Source organism: Danio rerio, chromosome 6, assembly GCF_052040795.2.
Source record: "Danio rerio strain M-AB ecotype USA chromosome 6, GRCz13ab, whole genome shotgun sequence".
In the NCBI taxonomy this organism is placed as follows: domain Eukaryota; kingdom Metazoa; phylum Chordata; class Actinopteri; order Cypriniformes; family Danionidae; genus Danio; species Danio rerio.
This window is the reverse complement of record NC_141026.1, coordinates 32,564,011-32,582,154: the sequence shown is the minus strand read 5'-3', so window position 1 is coordinate 32,582,154 and position 18,144 is coordinate 32,564,011. Positions and strand designations below refer to the sequence as shown.

At 33.4% G+C, this 18,144-nt stretch overlaps 1 protein-coding gene across 26 annotated transcripts in view; it reads left to right on the top strand.

Moving 5' to 3' along the window:
- The window catches only part of lrrc7 (leucine rich repeat containing 7), a 231,768-nt gene that overhangs the window by 19,068 nt on the left and 194,556 nt on the right, over nucleotides 1–18,144 (top strand). The window lies entirely within an intron of this gene.

The following is an 18,144-nucleotide window of genomic DNA, read 5'->3' as shown; positions in this document are numbered from 1 at the left end:
GTCTTTTGTCATAATAGTACTGTATGTCATACTGAGATTCAAAAAATTGTTGACAGTCCTCTTATATGTGAATGTATTGATTTCTTTAAATTATTTTGTTTTATTTTTTACATTTTTATTATGACATGACAAACAAACACAGCAGTTCCAACGTTAACTCCAGTTTGGGAAGCCTTGGTAAAATGAGCTGTTTAATGTAATTAAAAACATTTTCTTTCTCTTGGCTACTTTAAATCACCTCTGTGATACAATAATTGGTAAGTTAAAACTAATATAAAATATACAGTTGAAGCCAAAATCACAAGCCCCCATTTTTAATCAATTAATTTTTTTGAATATTTCTTAAATTATGTTTAAGAGAGAAAAGAAATGTTCACAGTATGTATGATAATATGTTTTTTTTCAAGAGAAAATGTTATTTGCTTTATTTCGGCTAGAACAAAAGCAGTTTTTAATTTTTTTGAAAAACATTTTAAGGTCAAAATTATTACACCCTTTAAGCTATTTATTTTCCAATACTCAACAAACAAACAAACAAACAATAACAAACAAACTGTTATACAATAACTTGCTTAATTACCGTAACCTGTAGTTAACCTTATTAACCTAGTTAAGCCTTTAAATGTCACTTTAAGCTGTATAGAAGTGTCTTGAAAAATATCTAGTTAAATATTATTTACTGTCATCATGGCAAAGATAAAATAAATCAGTTATTAGAAATGAGTTATTAAAACTATTATGTTTAAAAAATGTGTTGAAAAAATCTGCTCTCCATTAAACAGTAAATGGGTAAAAAAAATAAACAGGGAGGAGTAATATTTGGATAAATAAATAATTAGATAAAAAGTCATCTAAAAGTAGTTTTAATACATTATTTAAAATTAATGACTTTATATTATATTACTAACTACATTTTTAATATAATTTTCACAATTTAATCTGTAAAGCACTGATATCAAATGATATGTAAGATGCAAAGCAATAGTGTTTTAGATCTGTCTTTTTTCAAGCTCTTTCATTTTTCAATGTTTATGCTCCTATGTTTATAATTAGATAAAAAGTGTCCTAAAAGTAGTCAGAATACATCATTTATTAAGCTAAATAATATTACTAACTCAATTTTTGTTTTGCATTTTTTGACAAAGCAACGGGGCTTTAAGTCTGTCTTTTTTAAAAAAAATCATGCTGATATGTTTGTAGTCAGAATACATCATTTAAAATTTATAACCCAAATAATATTACTAATTACACATTCTTTTTACCCGTCACAAGCAATAGTGCTTAGTTTTTCTTTTTTTCATGCTCGTACATTTAAGTTAAGAAATTTCACTTTTGTTAATGACAATGGAAATGTTACAGTAAGGTATTTCAAATCTTTATTTTCATTGAGTTCTGAAACTTACAGGGCCCTTATGGGACAAATAAAATAGATTTCTATTTCAATTCACAACCCTTTAAATTGCCATTTTATACCATGAAAATATGTATATAAATTATTACCTTTTTTTCTTTTAAAAGCTTTCAGATCTTGAGGATCATACAGATTTGTACTTTTTTCCTTGATGGGTCATTTTTCTGCTACAGGGCAAATAAGGAGTTACCGCTGAACCTAAAATGTACAAATGAGCTAAACTTCAGGCAAATAAGAAAGAAAAACTAGGGCAAAGCATAAAAGTACTGGACCCAAATAAGTGACCATTTGCTACAGTATATATTTTAAGCAGATTTGCCTTGTTTAATCCCAAATTCCATGGATAGTCTTGTTTTTCTTTTAAATAAGCTATGGGCTCATAGAGGAATGTAGAACCGGAGTAATGAAGTGTATCGGTCTGTCTCTGTGCAGCAGATGGAGCCATGGTTGCATTTTGAAGCATTTCAATCAGAAATGTGAAATGACTGTTTACTTGAAGCCTGAAGCAAGCTATTTATACAATCAGAAACCAAACGGGCAGTCGTTCTGAGTCTGTATGGCTTTCTCTTATTTGTGAATAACAAAAAACGATGTTTTTTTTTAAATATATTGCAATCAGCATGACATGTTTAGACCCCATTGCTTCGCATTGTATGGACAGGGTTTGTCAAAAGGGTTGTACTTATGTGCTGCACAGATAAATAGAGGTTTCAAATTTAAATATGGATTTATTTCCCAGTTTTTATAAGTGATTTATTTCAATATACAGCTATGGAAAAAATATTTAAAGGATTTACTACATTTTTAGGGATGGTTTTAATTTATTTTGATTTTATTTTAAAATCTACAAAATTCAAAACATATTGTCATTTAGAGCTTTTTTTTTCTTCACAAAATGACAGTCGTTCAGAATAACAAATGTTTTCTTTTTTTGTAATTGAAAATCAGAGTTATTCATCAAAATATTTTCATTTTGCTTAATTTGAAACATTGTTATTGTCATCTCTAAAATTTATATTTTAAACAAATATAAAATATAAAAACTGAAAATTTTATGTTATGAAAATATTTTAAAATGGCAATATAGTGTTAATATATGTGTTAATTTTAATCATACCGGCCGCATTATTAGGTACATCTGTCCAATTGCTTGTCAATGCAAATTTCTAATCAGCCTATAACATGGCAGCAACTTAATGCATTTAGGCATGTAGACATGGTCAAGACAATCTGCAGCAGTTCAAACCGAGCATCAGAATGGGAAAAAATATGATTTAAGTGACTTTGCAAAGTTGTTGGTGCCAGAAGGGCTTTTCTGAGTATTTCAGAATCTGCTAATCTACTGGAATTTTCAGGCACAACCATCTCTAGGGTTTACAGAGAGTGGCAGTTCTGTGGGCGCAAATGCCTTGTTAATGCCAGAAGTCAGAGGAGAATGGCCAGACTGATAGAACTGAAAGAAAGGCAAAAGTAACTCAAGTAATCCCTCACTACAACCGAGGTATGCAGAAGAGCATCTCTGAATGCACAACACGCCCAACCTTGAGGCGGATGGGCTACAGCAGCAGAATATTTAGCCACTCCTGTCAGCTAAGAACAGGACATTGAGGCTACAATTCGTACAGGCTCACCAACATTAGACAATAGAAGATTGGAAAAACGTTGCCCGGTCTAATGAGTCTCGATTTCTGCTGCAACATTAGGATGGTAGAGTCAGAATTTACCGTCAACAACATGAAAGCATGGATCCATCCTGCCTTCTATCAACGATTCATGCTAATGTGGTTGATGGTGTAATGGTGTGGCTGATATTCTTGGCACACTTTGAGCCTATTAGTATCAATTAAGCTACCTATGTATTGTTGCTGACCATGTCCATGCCTTTATAACCACAGTTTAGCAATCTTCTGATGGCTACTTCCAGCAGGAGAACGCACCACGTCATAAAGCGCGAATCATCTCAGACATGACAATGAGTTCACTATACTCAAATGGCCTCCACAGTCACCAGATTTCAATCCAATAGAGCTGCTTTGGGATGTGATGAAATGGGAGATTCGCATCATGGATGTGCAGCCAACAAATCTGCGGCAACTGTGTGATGCTATCATGTCAATATGGACCAAAATCTTGGAGGAAAATTTCCAGTACCTTGTTGAATCTATGCCACGAGGAATGGATGCAAAAGGGGTCCAACCCGGTACTAGTAAGGTGTACCTAATAAAGTGGCCAGTGAGTGTTTTTTTTTAAAATTCTGTAATTATATAATTTTATATATTTTGATATGTTTATATATTTTTTTTAAATAGAACAATATTAATATTTTTCCTTCTGTACAGTTAAGAAATCAGTGAAATCCTGATTTTCAATTATAATAACTAAATAATTATCTTTTATGATCAACCATTAATGACAATATTTTGTTAAAATTTTGGAATAATTGTTATCACACCTCCCTTTTTATTCGAACCCATTCTAATGCAGTAAATCCATGGAGTCCTTTTTTTCTAGTACCCTCTTATTTTTTTACATACTGTAACTGCATATCAATATTCCATTAAAATTCATTTGATACAGATTCTGACTTAATAACCATAATAATCATATTTCAGCATGGAATACAACATCCTCGTTGGTGTGAATTAGAAAGCAACACAAATGCTCGCATAGCACATTGACATTACCGATGGCTGGAAATGAATTGCAGTCAAAACTGCGAGTCTTAACTGTAAGATAAGTAAGCCACAAGTTTGCTTGCTTTAGTTTCTCATTACCATTTCCACAGCGTAGTCGACTGTAGATAATAAAATGACAGAAGTTAATTCACATCCTCTGTCTTGCACTTTCTCCTCTGTAGCCTGCAGTTTCCATGGCGACTCTGTGTTAGCATGAGCGCTAGTCGGCCCACTCTTCGGGCTTCGCAGTGTGAAGTCACAAATAAAACATTCAGCTCTGTTCATCTCAGCTTTGCCACTGCAGCACAAACCCAAGCACTTCTTCCTGACTGTACCTGCTCCACACATTCACACACCAATCTTACCAGGACACTCCACTTGCCCTCTTTTGTGGAATAGTAGAAGAGTAATGCAAATCGCTCTGTTGTGATGTCATGATAGGTATCAAATCTGACTTCATGTGTAGGCTGGATGTTCATGCAGTCTGTCATTAGTTTTTAGTTTACTGTACGGTATCTTTAATATTTTGAAGACTTTTAACTCTGAAGCTTTTTAATATCTGATGGCAGCTTTAATGTATTTGGAACAGTTCAGGACATTCATTCATTCATTCATTTTCCTGTCGGCTTAGTCCCTTTATTAATCCGCCACAGCGGAATGAACCGCCAACATATCCAGCAAGTTTTTATGCAGTGGATGCCCTTCCTACCCATCTCTGGGAAACATCCACACACACATTCACACACACACTCTAACACTACGGACAATTTAGCCTTGGCAATTCACCTGTACTGCATGTCTTTGTACTTTGGGGAAAACTGGAGCACCCGGAGGAAACCCACGTGAATGCAGGGAGAACATGCAAACTCCACACAGAAATGCCAACTGAGCCGAGGTTCGAACCAGCAACCTTCTTGCTGTGAGGCAACAGCACTACCTACTGTGCCACTGCCTCGCCCCCAATTCAGGACAATGTTTTTTAATTATTGTTATGAATTTTTATAATTTGTTTTTATTAAACAGATATATTCAGTGTTGTAGTATCTTGTAAAACTAAAAGTCAATGTTTATGTGAGCAAAATTAAATTTATTTTGTTTTCAAAATATTTATAAAATATCTATGCTGTTAGAAATTAATATGTAGCCTAGGTTTTATTATTTGGACTGATTTTGAGAAATCAATATAAAGTCAATATAAATTAAATCCCATTAATTACATAATTTCTGACAATGAAACATTCAAATACCTTCGCAGTGTTGGGTTGCAACTGAAAACGCATTCGGTGTGTAAAACATATGCTGGATATGTTGGCAGTTCATTCCGCTGTGGTGATTCCTGATTAATAAAGGGACTAAGCCAAAAAGTAAAAGAATGAATGAGTGAATGAAATATTCAAATACAATGTATTATCATCCTAATTTTTGAGGTTTCTGCTTAGTTGTCACTGACTTTACAAGCTGGTGAGCCATTCTGAAAACTCTCTGACCTCTTTTGAGGTCTGTTCCCCTACATTCAATGGAGAAAAAATTCTTATTATCAGGAATTTCTACTTCAGAGATGTTGTTATCAATATTATAGATATCAATATTTGGTATCGAAATAGAAATGTGGTACAATTTATGGCCTTACTTTAGTGAAGGCAGTATTATAAACCGCTATATTTACTTGATATTTAATTACACATTAAATTATATTTAAATACGCTATAATTATTTGATATGAAATCCCCTAGTGAAAAAACAACATATGCTGGTATATGTTTTGATGCTGATCTTGCTGGTTTCAACGCTGGTCAGGACCAGCATTGAGACCATCTATACCAGCATTGAAACCAACTACTAGATCAGCATTGAGACTAGCAAAACCAGCATACTAGCATCAAAACATACCTTACCAGCATATGCTGCTTTTTCTTATCCTATTTAATATTAATATCATTAATTAAGTTGTTGAAAATACCGTAGATCACTTAGTCAGTCAAACATGATTCTTGAACAAAACAGCATGATTTGACTTCTCTTTTCAGCACTTCCAATTCTTTTTTCTCTGTCCAGATGATCCAGTCTGATCTCACAAGGAAACCCAACTTTTTAACTATTATCAGAAAAATGCATAATTTCTACAAAATTATACAGCTTAGTTCATATGAAAATATGATTTTAAAAAGAAGAGTTCACCCCAAACTCCACCCCTAAACCTCACATTGGGGAATGAAAAAATCTCACTAAAATATATGGATGAGATTGTGTAAATATTGTATAACCACCAAATCAACAAGTTAGAAATTGCAGTGTGATTATGTTGGGTGATGCTATACAGCCTCTATAATATTAAACTGTGGACTCTGGAGGCCATTTCATGACTTTTGGACACCATTTGTGAGTGTTTTTTTCTTTAAATCTGATTTCACTTCATTAGCAGCATGTTTGGGATCATTATCATGATATAAAGTAAACCAAAATAACCAATGAGTGTTTTCCAGAAGGAATGGCATAATGGATTTTGTGCTGTTTACCCTAAAAAAGCCATTAGAAATCACTTATTGTTAAGGTTAAATGGCAAAAATGTTTTTATATTATGTATATTATCTAGCTCAGGGGGTTTCTGCATTTTGTGGACTTCATGATGTCTGATGGTACCTGTTTGGTCATTTCCCAACAGGGAGGATGTAATTTGTAGTGATTCATTCCGGCTGATGTTCATTTTGTCTTTTGCTCCTGAAACTGAGGGAACAACACTTGATTAGTGAAAGAAATAGCTTTTTTTCATGATCTGCTTAAATGATACCTTTAGCTGGATTGTGAAGTTCTGCTTGAATCTTTGAACTGGTCTTTCTTTATTTCAGAATTTTTCTCCATGTGCTGCTGACAAAATGCAGGGGCACCAGAAATAACAAAGTAGGCCAGTGCAAGGCATTCTGGGATGCCTAGACACCCTTTGGGTGCCATCAAGAGACTTTTGTCTAATATTACTCTCCTGCATGGCTGCCTGTTTTGCTTCCTGAGGAGGCTTGTGATGTTAGAAGGTTTATGGTATTTCTTAGGCTTTAATCCTTCCGGTTAAGGAATGATTTAATCTTCCTGAACTAATGGGCTTTTTTGTTTATGTTTGGCTGGTAATAAAATCAATCTGCATGTGAATTTGTCAAGATTGGGAGTGCCTAAACTTGATCCTGGTGGGCCAGTGTCCTGCAGAGTTTAGCTCCAACACCAATTAGATGCACATGAACCAGCTAATTAAGCTTTTATTCATACTAAAATTTTCAGGGTGGGTGTGTTGAGGCAAGTTGGAACTAAACTAGTTTGTTTAGTTTAGCTAAACCCAAATTTGGGCATCCCTGGTCAAGATCGTAGCTTACAATAAAACTTAAAAACCTATATAAGTTTTGCAAATCTATTATGAAAAACACAACAACAAAGCAACCCATAGACAACTTGTACAAAATGATAGTTTATTTAAAGAAAAAAAAAAAAGCACAGATATTTCTAGATTTATTAATATTATCCCAAGATTAACTGATGATGAAAATTGTTAGGCCCTTACAATAAAAGTATTAAGGAAGTCATTGTGAGTCACTATTTATAAATTGTCATTTTATAACTGTATAATAATTAATATGAAAATGTATGATTTTTAAAAAGAGGCATGCCTCTAAACCCCACTCCTAGCCCTACCTCTCGTTGGTCGGGTACATAATGTTCTGATAGCAAAACATAACTTTAGTCTCTCCAACTATACGTTGGCTACAATGTTAAACTTTTATACAAAATGTAGTATTAGTAAAGTTGTGACTTTGTAAAACAAATGACGGACATTCAAAGCTTAATTTTAAAATCTCAATAGAAGCTTTGAATGTAAATACGACAACTCAGTGACAGGTCGGAATGATAACTATTGCCATCAAAATTGTTATAGACTTCTGGTGGTTACAGTACAGTGTTAAATACACATACAAATTTGTAAAACAATCAGTAGTGTTACAGAGAGTATTCCATTACTGATAACTAGGCTGATAACTAGGGCCAGAAAGAATCTGCAGACATTTTTTGCTATTTCTGCTGAGAAAAAAAAAATCTTTATTTTGTAAAGAAATCTGCGGATTAATGTAGAATTATTTTGGGAGTATCGTAACTAAAAACTTAATATATTAAATAAAAAAACTAGCTTTTTAACTTTTATTTAATGTTTACAATGCAAATGCATCTAGATCCACTTATTTGGTAAACAAAAAGTCTCTTGTATAATATACCTACTAAAAGACAGAAAATATTGCTTCACAAACTGTATTGTAAATAAATCAAATGAACACTTTCATATCAGTCAATAATACTACTGAAATTAATTTCAAAACTAAATAAATATAAATTTACACACTTTTGAAACTCATTGATGGGCTAAAAATCTACGGATTTCTGTGCATTTCTGCGCATGCAGCTTCTGTGTGGGCCTAGTAATAACTTTAAAAATATGTAAACAAAACAATTAAAACAGGTGGGTCTGATTTTGCCAAGTAGTAATTGTTACTGGATCAACAACTAATCAACCAATCAGAATTAATGGATACGTTTACATTTTATGTTAAGTTTAGGCTTACAGCTAGAGTTATATGCTTCTACATCATTGTTATCAAACTATTAGTCTACTCTGATTTTAGGAATAATATAAAATTGCAGGTAGGTTTATGGGTAAGAATTAGGTATGGATTACATTAGTAAAAGGTTTTCCAGGATCAACAAAGATTTTAATACACCATCACATCCTGCTTGGCAAAATCAGATCCACACCTACAAAAATCAACAGTCTATGAATCTCATGCTATCATGTATGAATCTCAGCTAACAATTTGAAACATGATTTAGTTGGTTGAGTCGGTTTCCACATGTAATGTGAACAAGCTTGTTGTCTGATGTTTAAAGTTAGTGCACTTGAAAATCTGTGTAAAAATTTCATTTACAATGTTTATTTTGCAAGCCCACGTTGTTATTCTTTAGGTTAACAATGGGCTATATGCAAAGCTAGTGTTTTTCAGCCAACGATAAACTTCCCGTGAAAGGATTATGTGACTACTTTCATTGTTTCTTTTACAGCATCAATGTTGTAATGTAAATAAATCAGTTAAACAGATTCAAGTATTCATTTAGTTGTTTAAGTGTAAAATGAGATGAAAGACCACGCAAACGCAAGCACCATTAGTAGGAGGAGGCAAGCGCAGATATTCTATTGAAAATACTTGGGTAAAATAAATTTCCATATTTTAAAGACATGGTGTGGGAAAAAATTAATTTAATGCAATGCTTTTTGTCTTTTCTGACATGCTCTTTATATTGTATGTCAATCAAGCAGTGAAGGTCAAAGATTTTTAAAGAAATTAGATCCTAAATGTGATGATTTTGCAATGGCACGACAGTTCAGCAGAAGCGCTTACACTGTAAAAAATCCACTTTGAAAAAAGTTAAAATTACTTGTTTTGTTTTTTTTTGCTGTTGTTGGTTTGGCAAAAATCAATAAAAATGTCTGTACAACTACATTTAACATGTTTACTTAACCTAAATCAAAATTCACTTCATTAAGTTAAAAAGATTAGTTTTTTGAGCAAAACTTTGCAAGTTCACCCAAAAAAGCTTCTGCCAAATCGTTACTTGAAGTTGAGATAATCTCAGACATTCCTCACTTGAAAAAAATAAAGGTTCCAGTTTTTTTTAACTCTTAACAATGACAAAAATAATAGTAACACCAATGATAATATTAATGTCATTATTATTAACAACAACAACAACAAAATACCTCTGCAATAAAGCTAACAGAATTTGAATTGTTATTCATGTGTAATTAATCTTTTTTTATGGGTGGGGGACGACACTTAGCACATGTGGACTGTTAATTAGTATTTAACTGTTATGTATATAAAGTAAATATATACAAGTTTTTTCCTAACAAAATAAAAATTCTAATGGTAAAAAATATCAAACAATAAATCAAACTTTCCAAACAACTACCCAAATCATAAATCAAATGCTTAAACGACCAAATAATAAATCAAAATGCATTCTCAAATGAGAAATCAGATGTATTTGTTATTTATTTTCATGAACAACTCTGTAAAATCCTGTAATAATTACATGACAAATCAAATGCTCAAGCTATAATTCAAATGGAGGATCCATTTGATGAACTGATTACTAGGACTATAAAGACAGCTCATTCACACAGACTCTTTGCTGAGTCTTGTTTTACCCTGTGAAGCATTACAAAGCATTTTCCCCTGTTTGTTCTTCCATGTTTTGATCCTTGTCTTGTTTACCGTTATTGTTGTTTAGCCTCCTGTCCTGTTTAATTCTGTCTAATAAATGTTTTGTTAACATTTGTCTCTGTTTTATTTATTTTTTATTTTTTTGTTTTTTTACTTGTTTGTTTGTTCTGATAATGTATTATTTCTTAGTACCAGTTTCCAAAAGAGTTTTTTTTGTTCACTCAACTTCAGGTCAGTACAACTGAGGTTTTCAAAAATTGAGTACACAAACACACATTTAAAAAAAAAAAAAAAAGTGAAAGAAAACAAGAATTATGTTTTTTTCACTCAACTGCAAGCATTCCATTTCTGCAGAAAAAAAATGTTCAGCTGGCACAACTTAAAAAGTTTGGTTACAGAGTAGCCACCTTCACCTCTTCAGAAAACTAATAATCTTATATTAACCCAACTAAATGTTTTTTGTATTACTGACAAATTATTTAAGTCAGTTCAGCTGATGTTTTCAAAAGTTGAATAAACAAGAAAAAGGGAAAGGAAATAAGGATTCTGTTTTTTTTTTTTGTTGTTGGACTGGCTTAATTTTTCTGTAGCTGACAGAAAAATTAACATTTGTGTGCATATACCCCATTAATCCAAGCAAGTTTATCCAAGTTTGTTTTGGTAGTCTTCAAAGACATTTTGCTTCCTTGTTTGGAGTGGTGGTCTTTCTCTGACAACATCCCGTCCCCTACTCAATATTTTGTTTCAGTTTTAAGTATTACCATACTGAAATAAACGTTTCAGAAGCATCCAAAGCAGTAACAAGCTAAGCGTTCAACTTGTAAATACTGAGTTCTCGATATGAGTGTTTGAATCAAGACCTTCAAATAACCGGGCAGCTTTCAAACATAGGTCAGCGAAATGCAGTTATGCTACAGCATATCAGTTCCATTTAAAACACTCTTCTTCTTAAAACACAAAAGCGCTACAGGCAGGTGCAGTGGATGAGACTCTTGCTCTGTGAGAGGCCATATGGGCTGTGTTAGTGCCCAGAGGTGCTCTCCTTCAAGTGACTCAGTGATCTCGTCTCCTCACGTGGCAATTCCACTTATCCTCAACTCTCTGCCGTGGGCCATCAACATTACAGGCACCGATGATTGTGTGTGCCCTGCTACGCTTCATAATAAACATTCAAAATGTGTTTTAGCATTTGTGCTACTTCGCTAATGTGTAGCAATGTTGATGGTATGTCCCAGAAACAGAGGACCTTGGGGACGATTGCTCCATTTTTCCACTTCCTTCTGTTTATTAATTTATCTGTTTTATTTGTGCCGTGTCTGACCTGAGGACAGCTTAGTGCAAGGTGCTTTGATCAACATTAGCATTTGAAGGACGTACTCTAATTAGCATTTACGAGGTTTTAACCTTTTTACAGATCTTTGCAAATCATGGTGTTTCTTCAAGAGTAGACACTTATGGTCATGCAGTCTTTTAGGGTTTGCTCATGCTTGGCAGGTTTAGTTTGTGTACAGTGAAATCTGGAGTGATTGTTCGGTTCTTATAAAAATTGTGAAAGCTACATTCTACAAGCCACAGTTTCCATTGCATTCATTCAGTAATGAAATAGCTCATAGTTAGCATTTTATGTTTATTTTACATTTTAATATAACCAGGGCTTGACAATAACACCTGTCAACTCGCCAAATGTGGGTAGATCTTTAGCTGTGGTGGGTTGAGCTGCTCTCACTAGCCACTTTTAGATACATGACAATAATTCTTTTTAAAATGTCTTTTTTTTCTGAGAAAGGTTTTGTTGAATAAAAAGCGCATGTATACAGCTATATTTTGCTTTTTTTTCAGTAGGTTAAAATGTGTAGTTAAGGAATAATTAGTTATTTGTTTATTGGTTTTTAGTTTGACCAAAGAGAAATTTGGTAAACCCTTAATGTTAAGCCCTGAAAAGTAATGTGAAATAAGAACTAATTGCAAAGCAATACTATGAAACCACAGTCCATTTGCTCATGCTCATTGAGCAAGCTCATACACAACAACCAGATTCAAGAGTTCACACTTAGCTGATGATTGATTATAAAGCTTGTTTGGCATGCTGTTCCAGGAGAGAGCCCTGAGCTTATATCATAAGATCCTCGAGCCCTGGGCTCCCTCTTGTTTGTGAGGCTAGAGGGGAGTTTGAGCTCAGGTAGACCTTGAGAACTCCCTTGATGTAGTGGCTAATTAACAGATAGTGATTGCTCTTAAGAGATAACTACTTACTAGGAGCACGTATATGGTGCCGATTTGGATTAGACAATTAACTTAAGTTGCATGTTTTTGGACAGGGGGTTTCCACCGGGGAACCCGGAGGAAACCCACATGAGCACAGGGAGAATGTGTTAAACAGTGACATTCTTGCTGTGAGGCAACAGTGATAATCACTGGGCTACTGTGCCACCATTCTAGGAAAGGAGGAGGAGGAGTAGGGGTGGAAGGGGGATTCTTCAAAATGAAGAAGGCTGTCATATGGAACTTAGGAATCATCTGATTGGTGAATCATAAGTTAAATAATGTGGGGCCGGCTGCAAGCAATCATAAGCACGTGATCTTCTCCAATTTAGTTTATAAATAAACACAAAGTGAAATAAAAGAGGAGGCATGTGGAAAAACACAAAATTTAAATAGAGCAATCTTAGCATGCCAAAGTAAAATTGTGGCTTGTGAAAATGCAGAGTGGCTAGTAATGTTGGAAAAACTACTAGCCACAGTGGCTGGTGATCAAAAAAGTTAATGTCAAGCCCTGAATATAACACATCCTAAACAAGCTTCTTCACTGATTTAAATGATATTTTTATCATTATAAATAAATTAATATCAGTTTAATTACATGTTAGTAGTGGTAAGATTGCTGTATGTTGTCACACACACTTTATTTTTTGTTTCTTGTTTAAACTTCTTGTTTAAAATGAGCTGAAACAACACAATTCTTGAGATTTCATGGAACAACTTAATCATTTTATGTTCAATATCTTAAATTTGTAAAAACTATTAAGTTAACTGGCAGCTCATTCCCCTGTGGTGACTGCTGATGAATAAGTGACTAAGCCGAAAGAAAATTAATGAATGAATTGGCTAGTAACTTAACTTGACTCCTTCATGTCGTCCCGAAACATTTTTTGCTGGAAAGAGTGTACCAAAATGAGAAAATAATTCAAAGGCTTTAACTTTTAATTGATTCGAAATCCAGGAACAGGCAGGAATACACACCATTACTGTATTAATATTTAAGGAATTATTTTTAATAATGTTGGGCAAAAATTATGATTAATCGCATCCAAAATAAAAATTCGTTTTGACATATAAAAATGTGTACTAGAGCAGCAAAATATATTGTTTCAGCGTTGATATCGCAATGTGTGCATCTGCAATAGTCACATCGCATAGATATGCAATGTTGAGTTGAATTTGCAGTGTAATTTTTACATTTACATATACAAAACACTGTTTATTTCACTTTTATTTCTGCTTTGTTGCATTTATCTATGCTTGTACACTCAAAAAATATCTTTGCTCCTTATTCAAATTACGTATTCAAAATGAGCTAAAACAACACAATTCTTGAGATTTTTTTCAGGACAAATAAATTTTGTTATGTTCAATCCACTTAATTTGTTAAATTAACTTAATCAATTTGTGTTGGAACCCTGCATATTTTTACAGTGTAGTTTGTTTATTACAAGTAATGCATGATTCACTCTCTTACAGAATCATCCCAATCAAAATTAATACTATTGGTAAAACTTTAGTGACTAACAATCACTTTTAACTTGCATATTATGTTTTTAAGATATTGGCTGCTCATTAGTACTTATAAAGCACACGTTCTTTATCATTTTATTCTACATTCCTAATCCTACCCTAATACCTAAACTATCTTAATAACTATTACTAAGGAGCAAATTAAAAGTTTATTGAAGCAAATAGTCAAAATGATTTGCTAAGAGTGAGAACTGAACCTTAAAATAAATTGTGACCAAAAATACTTTCCAAGTGTAACAAAGTATATTGCAAAATACCCTTGAAGTCAGAATTATTATCCTACCTTTGAATTTTATTTCTTTTTTAAATATTTGCCAAAAATTTATTGTACAGAGCAAGGAAATTTTCACAGTATGTCTGGTAATATTTTTTCTTCTGGAGAAAGTCTTATTTGTTTTATTTCAGCTAGAATAAAAGCAGTTTTTATTTTTTTAAACACCATTTTAAGGTCAAAATTATTAGCCCCTTTAAGCTATGGTTTTTCGATAGTCTACAGAACAAACCATTGTTATACAATAACTTGCCTAATTACCCTAACCTGCCTAATTAACCTAATTAACCTAGTTAAGCCTTTAAATGTCACTTTAAGCTGTATAGAAGTGTCTTCATGTATGAATGTATGTATGTTTGTATCATATATATAATACACACATATATTGCAATTATCTTTGCTTAGCAATCATTTTAAATTTTCAGTCAATATGTATTTTACAAAATTTAAAAAAAAAATAAATAAAGTATAAATGAAATATAACAAAACAGATTTAAATGACTCAAATCTTCCCAGCCAGCACATCTCTTCTCTGTGGAGAATCTCCTGATGATTGAATGGAGGTTATAGTCCACTTGGTATTCTGTTCAGTCAGAGGGTCCTGTTCAGCTATACATCATCATTTGTGTGGTGGAGACTGAGCCCCATCTCCTCTGCCTCACTGGGACAATGACCTTAAATGTTTCTCTTCCATTAAATAGAGCCATTGCACCTGAGCTTGGCATGTTTAAATGCTGCTGTTTGCCATACTGTGCAATTTACAATTCTTTTGGCCAGCATTGATCGCTGACTGCGGGCTCCCTTCAGGAGATGTGATTTAATTACTCTCCGTTCTCTCTCTTGCTTAAGCCTGTTTCATCGGGATGTGAAAGCATGAGGTCACTGAGTGGATCTGGACCTCAGGTGCTCAAGCAAGTTGGCATTTCGCAAATGGCACCAAGCGTACACCTGGAGTTATGATTTTGCTGTTATGATGACCATGTGAAAATTCAGTGTATTCAACCCTCATTTCACTATTTCGAAATGTCTTCATGAAATAGTCTGTTTAAACATTACACCACCCCCCCCCCCAAAAAAGGAAATGTTAGTTTCTTTCTTCTGTTGACACAATTATATTGTTAATAAGTAGCTGATGATTTTAATAGTATTTTTTCCTACTATTGAAGTCAATGTCTATTTGTTTTCAATATTGATTCACTGAAGAAAGAAACGTTTAAAGGTTTGAATCCACTTGAGGTGAGTAACCAGTGTGTGTGTATTCGTTTTTCAGTGATTTCTTTAGCATTGAATGTTTTTTTTAACTCACATGTTATTTCTCACATGCATGCTGTCATTTTATTTTGAAGATCAATTGAAAATCAATACAAACTGATGTTTAAATATCATAAATGGGGGGGAAAGGGGGGAAACATCAATAAAGCACCACGGAAGTCACCTGTATGACTCATGCGCTACATTTCAAAGCCTTTAGTCATAAAAGATGGGTGTTTTTCTCCTCTGGTGAGCTGTTCACTTGAAAACTGTGGCAACTGGAACATGCAGCCTTCAGAACCAAGGTGACCAATCACTGAATGAATGGCTTTTAATTTAAATCTTAATTCATCAGGCTGATTTGTTCAAGAATCAAGTGCAACTCACTTGCTCTGAGATTCGTTTGCAACAGTTTTTAATATGTTAGATCATTCGATTGGCAGATAATATCAGTAAATAGTTTCTTTTACTTACGTTACAGGTTGCACTTCCCAAAATCTGTGGTTCTCAACCCAGTGGCAGTTGTCAACTATAGGTGGTCTCAATAGGGTATATTCACAGCTAGTGTTTCTTCCCATACCGATAAACTTCCTGTAAACGGTTAATGTCACTTTTTTCAATTTTATACAGTTTCTTTTACAGCATCGATGTTGTAATGTAATTAAATATAATCAGTTAAATAGACTACAGCATTCAAGTCAAGTCAAGCTTTATTGTCATTCCGCTACATGTGTGGACATACTTGTTGTGTCTTGCAGAACAACGTTGCTACGTAAATTATTCATAAATACAAACGCAATACTGGACATAAGACCTATTTTTAAAAACCTATGGATAACTAACATCACTTAACTATACACATAATGCAAGTACTTTTACATGAGACTGAACAATGTTATTTATTTGTTATTCATTTAGTTGATCAAGCATTAAATGAGAAGAAAAGCCGTTTATAAACACACACACTGTCAGCATCAGCCAGGAGAGCGCAGAAAACACCATTGAAAACACTGGAGTAAAATAAATGTTCATTATTATAGACATGGCGCAGGAAATTTTAATTTAATGAAGTACTTGTGGTACAATCGGAGACCACTTTAAATCGTTTATCAATCAGGCAGTGGAGATTGTTGTTTTTTAAAGAAAACAGACTTTAAACGGGCCAAATTTGTAACTGCATACAGTTCAACGGAAGGGTTTGATCCATGTTACAGCAAATTCAATTGCCCTTCTGCATGCTTCTGCATATACCCTATAAACTACCAAGGGGGAGTTTAATGTGAAAAATCAAAACAAGCATTAAAACATGCTAACACAACAAAAAATGGAGAAATGTCTCATTACTTATGTTAATTATGCAAAGCTCTAAAACATTTCTTTGGGTAGAATTTGGCCTTTGGGAAACCCTGTTGAGTTCTAGTTTACTTATAGTACCTTCAATTCATGTTGGAAAGATTGCATTTACTAATTAAAAACAAGCATATGAATGCCACTACAAAGCTGTATTTACAATTTTTTGCGAGTTGCGGTGTGTCAGAAATTAATCAGCTAATCTTTTTATTTTTCCAATCACAATAAAATTGTCTTAGCTGCATCGAAAGTCTATATGTTCAACTATAATATCTATATATTATTCTATAATATCTATATATTTACCTGTATATTTGTACAATATTATTACATAATATTATTACAATGATATTATTATTGCAATCTGTTTACAATAAAATACATAATAAATTTTTATACAGCATCTTCACAAACTGATTTAAAAAATTTGACAAAAAGCAAACACACTAATGCACAGTGTTAATTGACAATTTCTAGATAAAATAATCACATTTTAATGCATGCTGGTTTCTCTCATTTCTTTTTTCCTTCACTTCCGTCAGTTGGTGAAGTTTGACTGTCGCCACTGGCTTGCTTGGTTTAGGACTTGGATGGATTTGCTCTTTAGTGTTTGGACTTTCAGCAGTGAAAATTAAATTACACTGAACTGAACTAAACTGAACTTCAACTCTGAAAACTGGACTGACACAGTTTCAATTTAGAACTTTTATGTTAAGCTGCTTTGACACAATCTACATTGTAAATGCGCTATAGAAATAAAGATGAATTGAATTGATTGTATCTCATGAGAAACGAGTGCTATAGAAGATCTTTTGATTTGCAAAAAGTTTTTATGCTCACTTGAGGTAGTTTTGGACTTGTTTGAAATGCAAGTAACAGAAGATGGAAACACATTTGCAGAATAAACTCAGACGTAACGAACCCTGCTAGTTGGTTACTAGGTTATCAATACTACAGTCAGCCATTCTAACAACTTGATGGAAACACATCTAATTTGCATTTGGGATTTATCTTTTTTCTCTTTTGCAAACTTTGAAATGATTTGTTTCACGTTAAGATGAAAACCTAGCTAATGTTAAGAGGTTGTGGTACACTTAGACCTAATCTCAATTGTGTTTTTGTACCCCTACCCCTTCTCCTTGG